This window comes from Arachis duranensis, chromosome 3 (genome assembly GCF_000817695.3).
Source record: "Arachis duranensis cultivar V14167 chromosome 3, aradu.V14167.gnm2.J7QH, whole genome shotgun sequence".
In the NCBI taxonomy this organism is placed as follows: Eukaryota; Viridiplantae; Streptophyta; class Magnoliopsida; order Fabales; family Fabaceae; genus Arachis; species Arachis duranensis.
Window position 1 is genome coordinate 41179630 of NC_029774.3, and position 10287 is coordinate 41189916.

Below are 10287 nucleotides of genomic sequence, written 5' to 3' on the forward strand. Positions count from 1 at the left end.
CCACCAGCACCAAGGGCATCCCAAATTAACTCAAGAGAGAAGATCTCAAACCAGTCGCCAGAGGCTGGCTGGACTTCATTGGGCATTCTATACTGCCCATTAGCAACCGTTCTGAAGTCACCGTTAAAAGAGCAGTGATGATCCACTGCATTATGTTGAGAAGAGAAGTAGAAGTTCATCAGCTAATTTCGTGTGAACTTTACATAATTGTAAACAAGAACTCCAAAGATGCCAAATTGGCTTATCCAAGCTTAATCTCTATGCTATGTAAAGATGCTGGAGTAAATATGGGAATAACTGAGTATATCTCAGTTGAGCGGCCAATCACCAAAATATCAATAAAAAAACAACAAGTGCAGGATGACCCCATCAAGAGAAGAGTATAGGAATTCCTCCCGAAATTCCCTCAATTTGAATACTGGGAGCATCTTGAAGCATCTGTTACCAAGTTGCAAGAAGCTATGGACCAAATAAAGGAAGAACAGAATAATCAAAATAGCATGCTCTGCAAATTGCTTGGGGAACAAGAAGAGCAAAGGCGTGATTTAAAGGAACTTAAGCGTCAAAAATTATCTCTTGAAGGACCAAGCATCCCACAGACTAGAGGAACATCCACTTTCCAAAATAAAGGTTGTTGAGTTCTAATCTTAGCCTTAACTCTGTGATAATTGTTCTTATTAGGAATTTACCTTAGAAGCTATATATGAGTAGTAGAAATTAGTATATCTATTTTGATTTTATTTCCAATTAAGCTATAATTTATTTTACTCATCATCATCAAACATGAATAAAATAGTAGATTTTTAAAATAAAGAGGCAATATTTTTTTACGAGTTCTTAATAAGGAAAATTCTAATTATTTATATGTGGTGGCAATACTTTTTGTCTTCTGAATGAATGCTTGAACAGTGCATATTTTTGATATTAAATTTTATGAATGTTAAAATTGTTGGCTCCTGAAAGAATGATAAACAAGAGAAATATTATTACTGATCTGAATTATCATGAAATTGATTCTTGAAGCAAGAAAAAGCAGTGAAAAAAAAAGAGAAAAAAAGAAAAAAAGAAAAAAAGAAAAAAAAGAGCAAAAGAGGTAGAAAAAGACAATAGCCCTTTAAACCAAAAGGCAATGGTAAAAAGGATCTAAGGCTTTGAGCATCAATGGATAGGAGGGCCCAAGGAAATAAATCTAGGCCTAAGCGGCTAAATCAAGCTGTCCCTAACCATGTGCTTGTGGCATGTAGGTCCAAGTGAAAAGCTTGAGACTGAGTGGTTAAAGTCGTGATTCAAAGTAAAAAAGTGTGCTTAAGAACTCTGGACACCTCTAATTGGGGACTCTAGCAAAGCTAAGTCACAATCTGAAAAGGTTCACCCAGTTATGTGTCTATGGCATTTATGTATCCGGTGGTAATACTGAAAAACAAAGTGCTTAGGGCCACGGTCAAGACTCATAAAGTAACTGTGTTCAAGAATCAACATACTAAACTAGGAGAATCAATAATACTATCTGAACTATGAGTTCCTATGGATGCCAATCATTCTGAATTTCAAAGGATAAAGTGAGATGCCAAAACTGTTCAGAAGCAAAACGCTACTAGTCCCGCTCATCTAATTGGAATCTGAGCTTCACTTAAAACTCTGAGATATTATTGCTTCTTAATTTCTTTTTATCCTATTTCATTTACCTAGTTGCCTGAGGACAAGCAACAATTTAAGTTTGGTGTTGTGATGAGCGGATATTTTATACGCTTTTTGGGAGTAATTTCATGTAGATTTTAGTATGTTTTAGTTAGTTTTTAGTATAATTTTATTAGTTTTTAGGAAAAATTCATATTTCTGGACTTTACTATGAGTTTGTATGTTTTTCTGTAATTTTAGGTATTTTCTGGCTGAAAAAGGACTGCTGATGCTGTTGGATTCTGACCTCCCTGCACTCGAAATAGATTTTTTGGAGCTACAGGAGTCCAATTGGCGCGCTCTCAATTGGGTTGGAAAGTAGACATTCAGGGCTTTCCAGAAATATAAAATAGTCCATACTTTGCGCGAAGATAGATGACGTAAACTGGCATTCAACGCCAGTTCCATGTTGCAGTTTGGCGTTCAGCGCCAGAAACAGGTTGCAAGTTGGAGTTCAACGCTAGAAACAGGTTACAACCTGGCGTTCAACTCCAGAAACATCCCAGGCACGTGAGAAGCTTAAGTCTCAGCCCCAGCACACACCAAGTGGGCCCCAGAAGTGGATTTCTACACTATCCATCCTAGTTTACTCATTTTCTGTAAACCTAGGTTACTAGTTTAGTATTTAAACAACTTTTAGAGATTTATTTTGTATCTCATGACATTTTTAGATCTGAATTTTGTATTTTGTGACGGCATGAGTCTCTAAACTCCATTGTTGGGGGTGAGGAGCTCTACAGCGTCTCGATGAATTAATGCAATTATTTCTGTTTTCCATTCAAACACGCTTGTTCCTGTATAAGATGTTCATTCGCGCTTTACTATGAAGAAGGTGATGATCCGTGACACTCATCACCTTCCTCAATCCATGAACATGTGCCTGACAACCACCTCCGTTCTACATTAGATTGAATGATTATCTCTTAGATTCCTTAATCAGAATCTTCGTGGTATAAGCTAGAATATTTTGGCGGCCATTCTTGAGGATCCGGAAAGTCTAAACCTTGTCTGTGGTATTCCGAGTAGGATTCAAGGATTGAATGGCTGTGATGAGCTTCAAACTCGCGATTGTTAGGCGTGATGACAAATGCAAAAGAATCAAGGGATTCTATTCCAACATGATCGAGAACCAACAAATGATTAGCCGTGCTGTGACAGAGCATTTGGACCATTTTCACTGAGAGGATGGGAAGTAGCCATTGACAACGGTGACGCCCTACATACAGCTTGCCATGGAAGGAGCCTTGCGTGTGTGAAGAGGAGACAAGAGAAAAGCTGAAATTCAGAGGACAAAGCGTCTCCAAAACACCAACATAATCTCCATTATTGCATAATAAGTATTTATTTCATGCTCTTTTATCTTTTACAATCGAGGCTAAAGAATCCTATTGGTATCCTGACTAAGATTAATAAGATAACCATAGCTTGCTTCAAGCCAACAATCTCTGTGGGATTCGACCCTTACTCACGTAAGGTATTACTTGGACGACCCAGTGCACTTGCTGGTTAGTGGTATGAGTTGTGAAAAGTTTGATTTACAATTTCGTGCACAAGTCACCAACAAAGCTCCAAGTAATCCAAATTCAAGTCCAAAGCATAAATACCCTCTTAAAATACACCTAATACACATATATATGTTCCAATTCAGTTTTCTATTACCAAAAACAAGATTGAGCTAAGGTTAGGGTGTCCTTACCATACCCATATGCTCAATAGCTTGAGCCCACAAGTTCCGGAAGCTAACTTGAACCTAGAACATGGAAATTGGACAAGATTCAGCATAAGTTTCAAGTTTACCAAATAAAGAGGGGTAGGGATTCTGAACTGAATAGGGGACTTACCAATGAAATTATTTGGATAGAAAAGTAGAGCTCGACGCGCTGAGCGCGGGGCCGCGAATGGTTCAGCGATCGGAGCCCGGATGGAGGAGTTATGGTGGTGAGAAGGAAAGGTGAGGGTTAGGTTTCATCTCCTCCCCCTTGCTGTGTGTGTTTCGTTGCTTTGTGAAATGGAGAAGATGAAGTTGCTGCTTCATTTATGTTATGGGTCCGATCTTGGGCCCTTCCAGTCCGATCTTGGGCCAAATTTTTGAAATTGGTTTCAAAATTCTCGTTTCGACGAGCTCTATCCTATTTTGATATTAGTTTTGCATTTCTAATATTCTTATTTAAAATTCGATTTATTGACTAATTATTTACCGATTTTAGCGGGGTTTACATCTGGTGCACGAAATTGTGATCTCTTATAATGGCATTCAACTTGGTGTGTGCATTTACTAACGCAGCACTTTCTTCACAACCTCACACAACTAACCAGCAAGTGCACTGGGTCGTCTAAGTAATAAACCTTACCTGAGTAAGGGTCGATCCCACGGAGATTGTTGGTATGAAGCAAGCTATGGTCATCTTGTAAATCTCAGTCAGGCGGGTAATAAATGGATATGGAGTTTTCGAATAATAATAATAAATAAACAGAAAATAAAGATAGAAATACTTATGTAGATCATCGATGGGAATTTCAGATAGGCGTATGAAGATGTTGTGCTCCTTCTGAATCTCTGCTTTCCTACTGCCTTCATCCAATCCTTCTTACTCCTTTCCATGGCAAGCTGTATGTAGGGCATCACCGTTGTCAATGGCTACATCCCATCCTCTCAGTGAAAAATGTCCAAATGCTCTGTCACGGCACGGGTAATCATCTGTCGGTTCTCGGTCATGTTGGAATAGAATCCCTTGATTCTTTTGCGTTTGGCATCACGCCCAACAATCGCGAGTTTGAAGCTCGTCACAGTCATTCAATCCCGCATTCCTACTCGGAATACTATAGACAAGATTTAGACTTTCCGGATTCTCATGAATGCCGCCATCAATTCTAGCTTATACCACGAAGACTCTGATCTCATGGAATGGAAGGCTCAGTTGTCAGGCGAGGGCAACCCTGCGTCGTGCATCAGGAATCCAAGAGATACACACTCTAGCTTTCGCTTGTAGAACGGAAGTGGTTGTCAAGCACGCGTTCATAAGGACGGATGATGATGAGTGTCACGGATCATCACATCCATCAGGTTGAAGTATGAGTAGTATCTTAGAACAGAAATAAGATTGAATTTGAATAAAATATAGTAGTAATTGCATTAAAACTCGAGGTACAGCAGAGCTCCACACCCTTAATCTATGGTGTGTAGAAACTCCACTGTTAAAAATACATAAGTGATGAAGGTTCAGGCATGGCCGAATGGCTATCCCCCAAAATGTGATCACAGGATCAAAAATACAATCCAGGATGTCTAATACAATAATAAAATGTCCTATTTATACTAGACTAGCTACTAGGGTTTACAGAAGTAAGTAATTGATGCAGAAATCCACTTCTGGGGCCCACTTGGTGTATGATTAGGGTGAGCTCGAGCTTTATACGTGCAGAGGCTTCTTTTGGAGTTGAACGCTAAGTTGTAACATGTTTTTGGCGTTTAACTCTGGTTCGTGACGTGTTTCTGGCGTTTGACTCCAGAATGCAGCGTAGAACTGGCGTTGAGCGCCAGTTTGCGTCATCTAATCCCGAATAAAGTATGAACTATTATATATTGATAGAAATATCTGGATGTCTAATTTCCAACGCCGTTGAAAGCACACCATTTGGAGTTCTGTAGCACTAGAAAATCCATTTCGAGTGCAGGGAGGTCAGAATCCAACAGCATCAGCAGTCCTTTGTCAGCCTCTTATCAGAGTTTTGCTCAGGTCCCTCAATTTCAGCCAGAAAATACCTAAAATCATAGAAAAATACACAAACTCATAGTAAAGTCCAGAAATGTGAATTTAGCATAAAAACTAATGAAAAAATCCCTAAAAATAGCTAGATTATACTAAAAACAATCTAAAAATAATGCCAAAAAGCGTATAAATTATCCGCTCACCACCTCCTCTCTAGGCACGCATCTACGGATTATTTTGTCTGCACACCTTTTAAAGAGATATGGTTCATTATATAAGTAGTACATTGCATCAAAAACTAATTTTTTCGTTTGCTGTCTGCTGTACTTTTTGGGTATGAATCTCACAGCTTTATAGTTTGCAATGTCTGCGAACCATGGTGCTTCCTGAATAGCAAACAATTGCTCATCCAGAAAGGTTTTAGAGATCTCAGTAGGAAGGAGGGACGCTTCTGCTACTGGCTCTTTCCGGGACAGATGATCTGTTACTTGGTTCTCTGTCCCTATACTGCACCAATGGCATGGTCACTGGCATCACACATTAGTTCGAATGGTAATGTCCAGTCTGGTACAGAAATAACTGGTGTTATGACCAGCTTAGCTTTCAGAGTCTCAAACACCTGCAGACACTATGTGTCAAAGACAAATGGCGTGTCAGCAGCTAACAGATTACTTAGAGGTTTTGCAATTTTTGAAAAATCCTTTACAAACCTCCTATAGAATCCTGCATGCCCCAGAAAGCTTCTGATTGCCTTAACATTGGCAGGTGGTGGTAATTTTTCAATTACCTCTACCTTAGCTTGATCCACCTCTATTCCTTTGTTCGAAATTTTGTGCCCAAGGACAATTCCTTCAGTCACCCTAAAGTGACATTTCTCCTAGTTTAAAACCAGGTTGGTCTCTTGGCATCTTTTCAGAACAAGTGCTAGATGGTCAAGACAGGAGCTGAATGATTCTCCAAATACTGAGAAGTCATCCATGAATACTTCCAGAAAATTTTCTACCATATCAGAGAAGATGGAGAGCATGCACCTCTGAAAGATAATACTAATGATCATGAAGTAGAGACACAAAACATAAACAAACATATAGCATAAAAATCGAAAAACAGAGAGATAAGAACAAGGAAGTTAAGGAATGATTCCACCTTAGTGAGGGTGGCGCCTTTTGAAGGACCAATGGTGCTTTTTGAGCTCCTTTATGTCTCTTCCTTGCTTCTGTTGCATGATCCCTAGTGATTTTGGTGCTCCTATCCTTAGTTGCTCCCAATAATTATGTGGAGGAACATGTATCCCCTGAGGTATCTCAGGGATTTCTTGATGAGGGAATTCCTTATGCTCTCTTGATGTGCAGTCAAATGCTCTATTACTGAGCTATGGATCTTTGAGACGAATCTCTCCATCTCCCATGACTCAGAGGTGGAAGCTTTTGTCTTCCCTTTTCTCTTTTTTTTTTTGAGGTTTCTCTGGCCTTAGGTGCCATCAATGGTTATGGAAAAGCAAAAATGCTATGCTTTTACCATACCAAACTTAGAATGTTGCTCGCCCTCGAGCAAAAGAAGAAAGAATAGAAGAAGGAGAAGAAAATATGGAGGAGAGGGAGAGATGTTTGTGTTTCAGCCATGTAGGGTGGGTTTGGGTAGGAAGGATGGATGGATATGAGTGGTGAAGAGGTGATGGGGAAGAGAGATGGAGGTGATCGGTGAAGAAGAGAGAAGGTAAGTTGAGGTAGGTAGGGATCCTGTGGGGTCCACAAATCCTAAGGTGATCATGTGGGGTCCACAGATCCTGAGGTGTCAAGGATTTACATCCCTGCACCAATTAGGCATCTAAAATGCCTTTGCATACAATTCTGGCATTTAAACGCCAGAGTGATGCTTGTTTTGGATGTTCAACGCCGAATTGCAGCATGTTTCTAGCGTCGAACGCCAGTACCATGCTTGTTTCTGGCGTTTAGCGCCATCTCTCCTCACGGTGTATTCCTGGTGTTTAAACGCCAGGATGCTGCTTGTTTCTGGCGTTCAACGCTAGATCCATGCTCTGTTCTGGCGTTGAACGCCAGCCAGATGCTCCTTACTGGCGTTTAAACGCCAGTAAGTCCTTCCTCCAGGGTGTGATTTTTCTTCTGCTGTTTTTTATTCTATTTTTAATTTTAGTATTTTTTCGTGACTCCATATGATCATGAACCTAATAAAACATAAAAGAAAAATAAAAAATAAATTTAGATAAAATAAAATTGGGTTGCCTCCCAATAACCGCTTCTTTATTGTCAATAGCTTGACAGTGGGCTGTCATGGAGCCACACAGGTGATCAGGTCAATGTTGTAGACTCCCAACACCAAACATAGAGTTTGATTATGGGGACTTTGTTTGACTCTGTACTGAGAGAAGCTCTGCATGCTTACTCTCCCTTGTTACAGAGGGATGGTCGTGTGCCTTAAACACAATGTAGTCCCCATTCAATTGAAGGACTAATTCTCCTCTGTTAACATCAATCACAGCTTCTGCTGTGGCTAGGAAAGGTCCTGCTGTGGCTAGGAAAGGTCTTCCAAGGATGATGCATTCATCCTCCTCCTTCCTAGTGTCTAAGATTATGAAATCAGTAGGGATGTAAAGGCCTTCAACCTTTACTAACACGTCCTCTACTAATCCATAAGCTTGTCTTACTCACTTGTCTGCCATTTGTAATGAGAATATGGCAGGCTGTACCTCAATGATCCCCAACATCTCCATTACAGAGAGTGGCATAAGATTTATGCCTGATCCTAGGTCACACAGAGCCTTCTCAAAGGTTATGGTGCCTATGGTATATGGTATGCCGAATTTGCCAGGATCTTGTCTCTTTTGAGGTAAAGTTTGCTGAACCCATGTATCGAGTTCACAAATGAGCAAGGGAAGTTCACTTTCCCAAGTCTCATTACCAAACAACTTGGCATTCAGCTTCATGATGGCTCCTAGATATTGAGTAACTTGCTCTCCAGTTATATTTTCATCATCTTCAGAGGAAGAATAGTCTTCAGAGCTCATGAATGGCAGAAGGAGGTTTAATGGAATCTCTATGGTCTCTATATAAGCCTCAGATTCCTTTGGATCCTGAATAGGGAACTCCTTCTTGCTTGAGAGACGTCTCATGAGGTCTTCCTCATTGGGATTCACGTCCTCTCCTTCCTCTCTAGGTTTGGACATGTTGATTATATCAATGGCTTTGCACTCTCTTTTTGGATTTTCTTCAGTATTGCTTGGGAAAGTACTAGGAGGAGTTTCTGTGACTTTCTTACTCAGCTGGCCCACTTGTGCCTCCAAATTTCTGATGGAGGACCTTGTTTCACTCATGAAACTTAAAGTGGCTTTGGATAGATCAGAGACTATGTTTGCTAAGCTAGAGGTGCTCTGCTCAAAATTTTTTGTCTGTTGCTGAGAAGATGATGGATAAAGCTTGCTATTGTTGAGCCTATTTCTTCCACCATTATTAAAGCCTTGTTGAGGATTTTGTTGATCCTTCCATGAGAAATTTAGATGATTTCTCCATGATGAATTATAGGTGTTTCCATAAGGTTCACCCATGTAATTTACCTCTGCTATTGCAGGGTTCTCAGGATCATAAGCTTCTTCTTCAGAAGATGCCTCTTTAGTACTGTTGGATGCATTTTGCCATCCATTCAGACTTTGAGAAATCATGTTGACTTGTTGAGTCAACATTTTGTTCTGAGCCAATATGGCATTCAGAGCATCAATTTCAAGAACTCCTTTCTTTTGAGGCGTTCCATTATTCACAGAATTCCTCTCAGAAGTGTACATGAACTGGTTATTTGCAACCATGTCAATAAGTTCTTGTGCTTCTGCAGGCGTTTTATTTAGGTGAATGGATCCACCTGCAGAATGGTCCAATGACATCTTGGAGAACTCAGACAGACCATAATAGAATATATCCAGAATGGTCCATTCTGAGAGCATGTCAGAAGGACACCTTTTGGTCATCTGCTTGTATATTTCCCAAGCTTCATAGAGGGATTCACAATCTTTTTGTTTGAAGATCTGAACATCCACTCTAAGCTTGCTCAGCTTTTGAGGAGGAAAGAACTTAGCCAAGAAGGTCATGACCAGCTTATCCCATGAGTCTAAGCTATCTTTAGGTTGTGAGTCCAACCATGTTCTAGCTCTGTCTCTTACAGCAAAAGGGAAAAGCATGAGCCTGTAGAGTTCAAGATCTACTCCATTCGTCTTTACAGTCTCACAGATCTGCAAGAACTCAGTTAAAAACTGATAGGGATCTTCTGATGGAAGTCCATGAAACTTACAGTTCTGTTGCATTAGAGCAACTAATTGAGGTTTCAGCTCAAAATTATTTGCTCCAACGGCAGGGATTAAGATGCTTCTTCCATCAAACTTGGAAGTAGGTGTAGTATAATCACCAAGAATCTTTCTTGCATTATTGTTGTTGGGTTCGGCTGCCATCCCCTTTTCTTGTTCGAAAATTTTAGCAAGGTTGTCTCTGGATTGTTGTAATTTAGCTTCTCTTAGTTTCCTCTTCAGAGTCCTTTCAGGTTCCGGATCATCTTCAACAAGAATGCCTTTTTCCTTGTTCCTGCTCATATGAGAAAGAAGAGAACAGAAAAGAAAGAGGAATCCTCTATGTCACAGTATAGAGATTCCTTTATGTTAGTAGAAGAAGAAAGGGAATAAAAGTGAAGAAGAATGAATAATCCAAACACAAGGGTGAGGATAGGGGCAGAGATTTGAGATGAAGAGAAGTGTTAGTAAATAATTAAATAAATAGAGTAAGATGAGAGAGAGAAATTTTCGAAAATAATTTTTGAAAAGGAGTTAATGATTTTTGAAAATTAAAGGGGAAATAAAATTAAAATTAAAATTTAAAACAATTAATTAATTAAAAAGAATTTT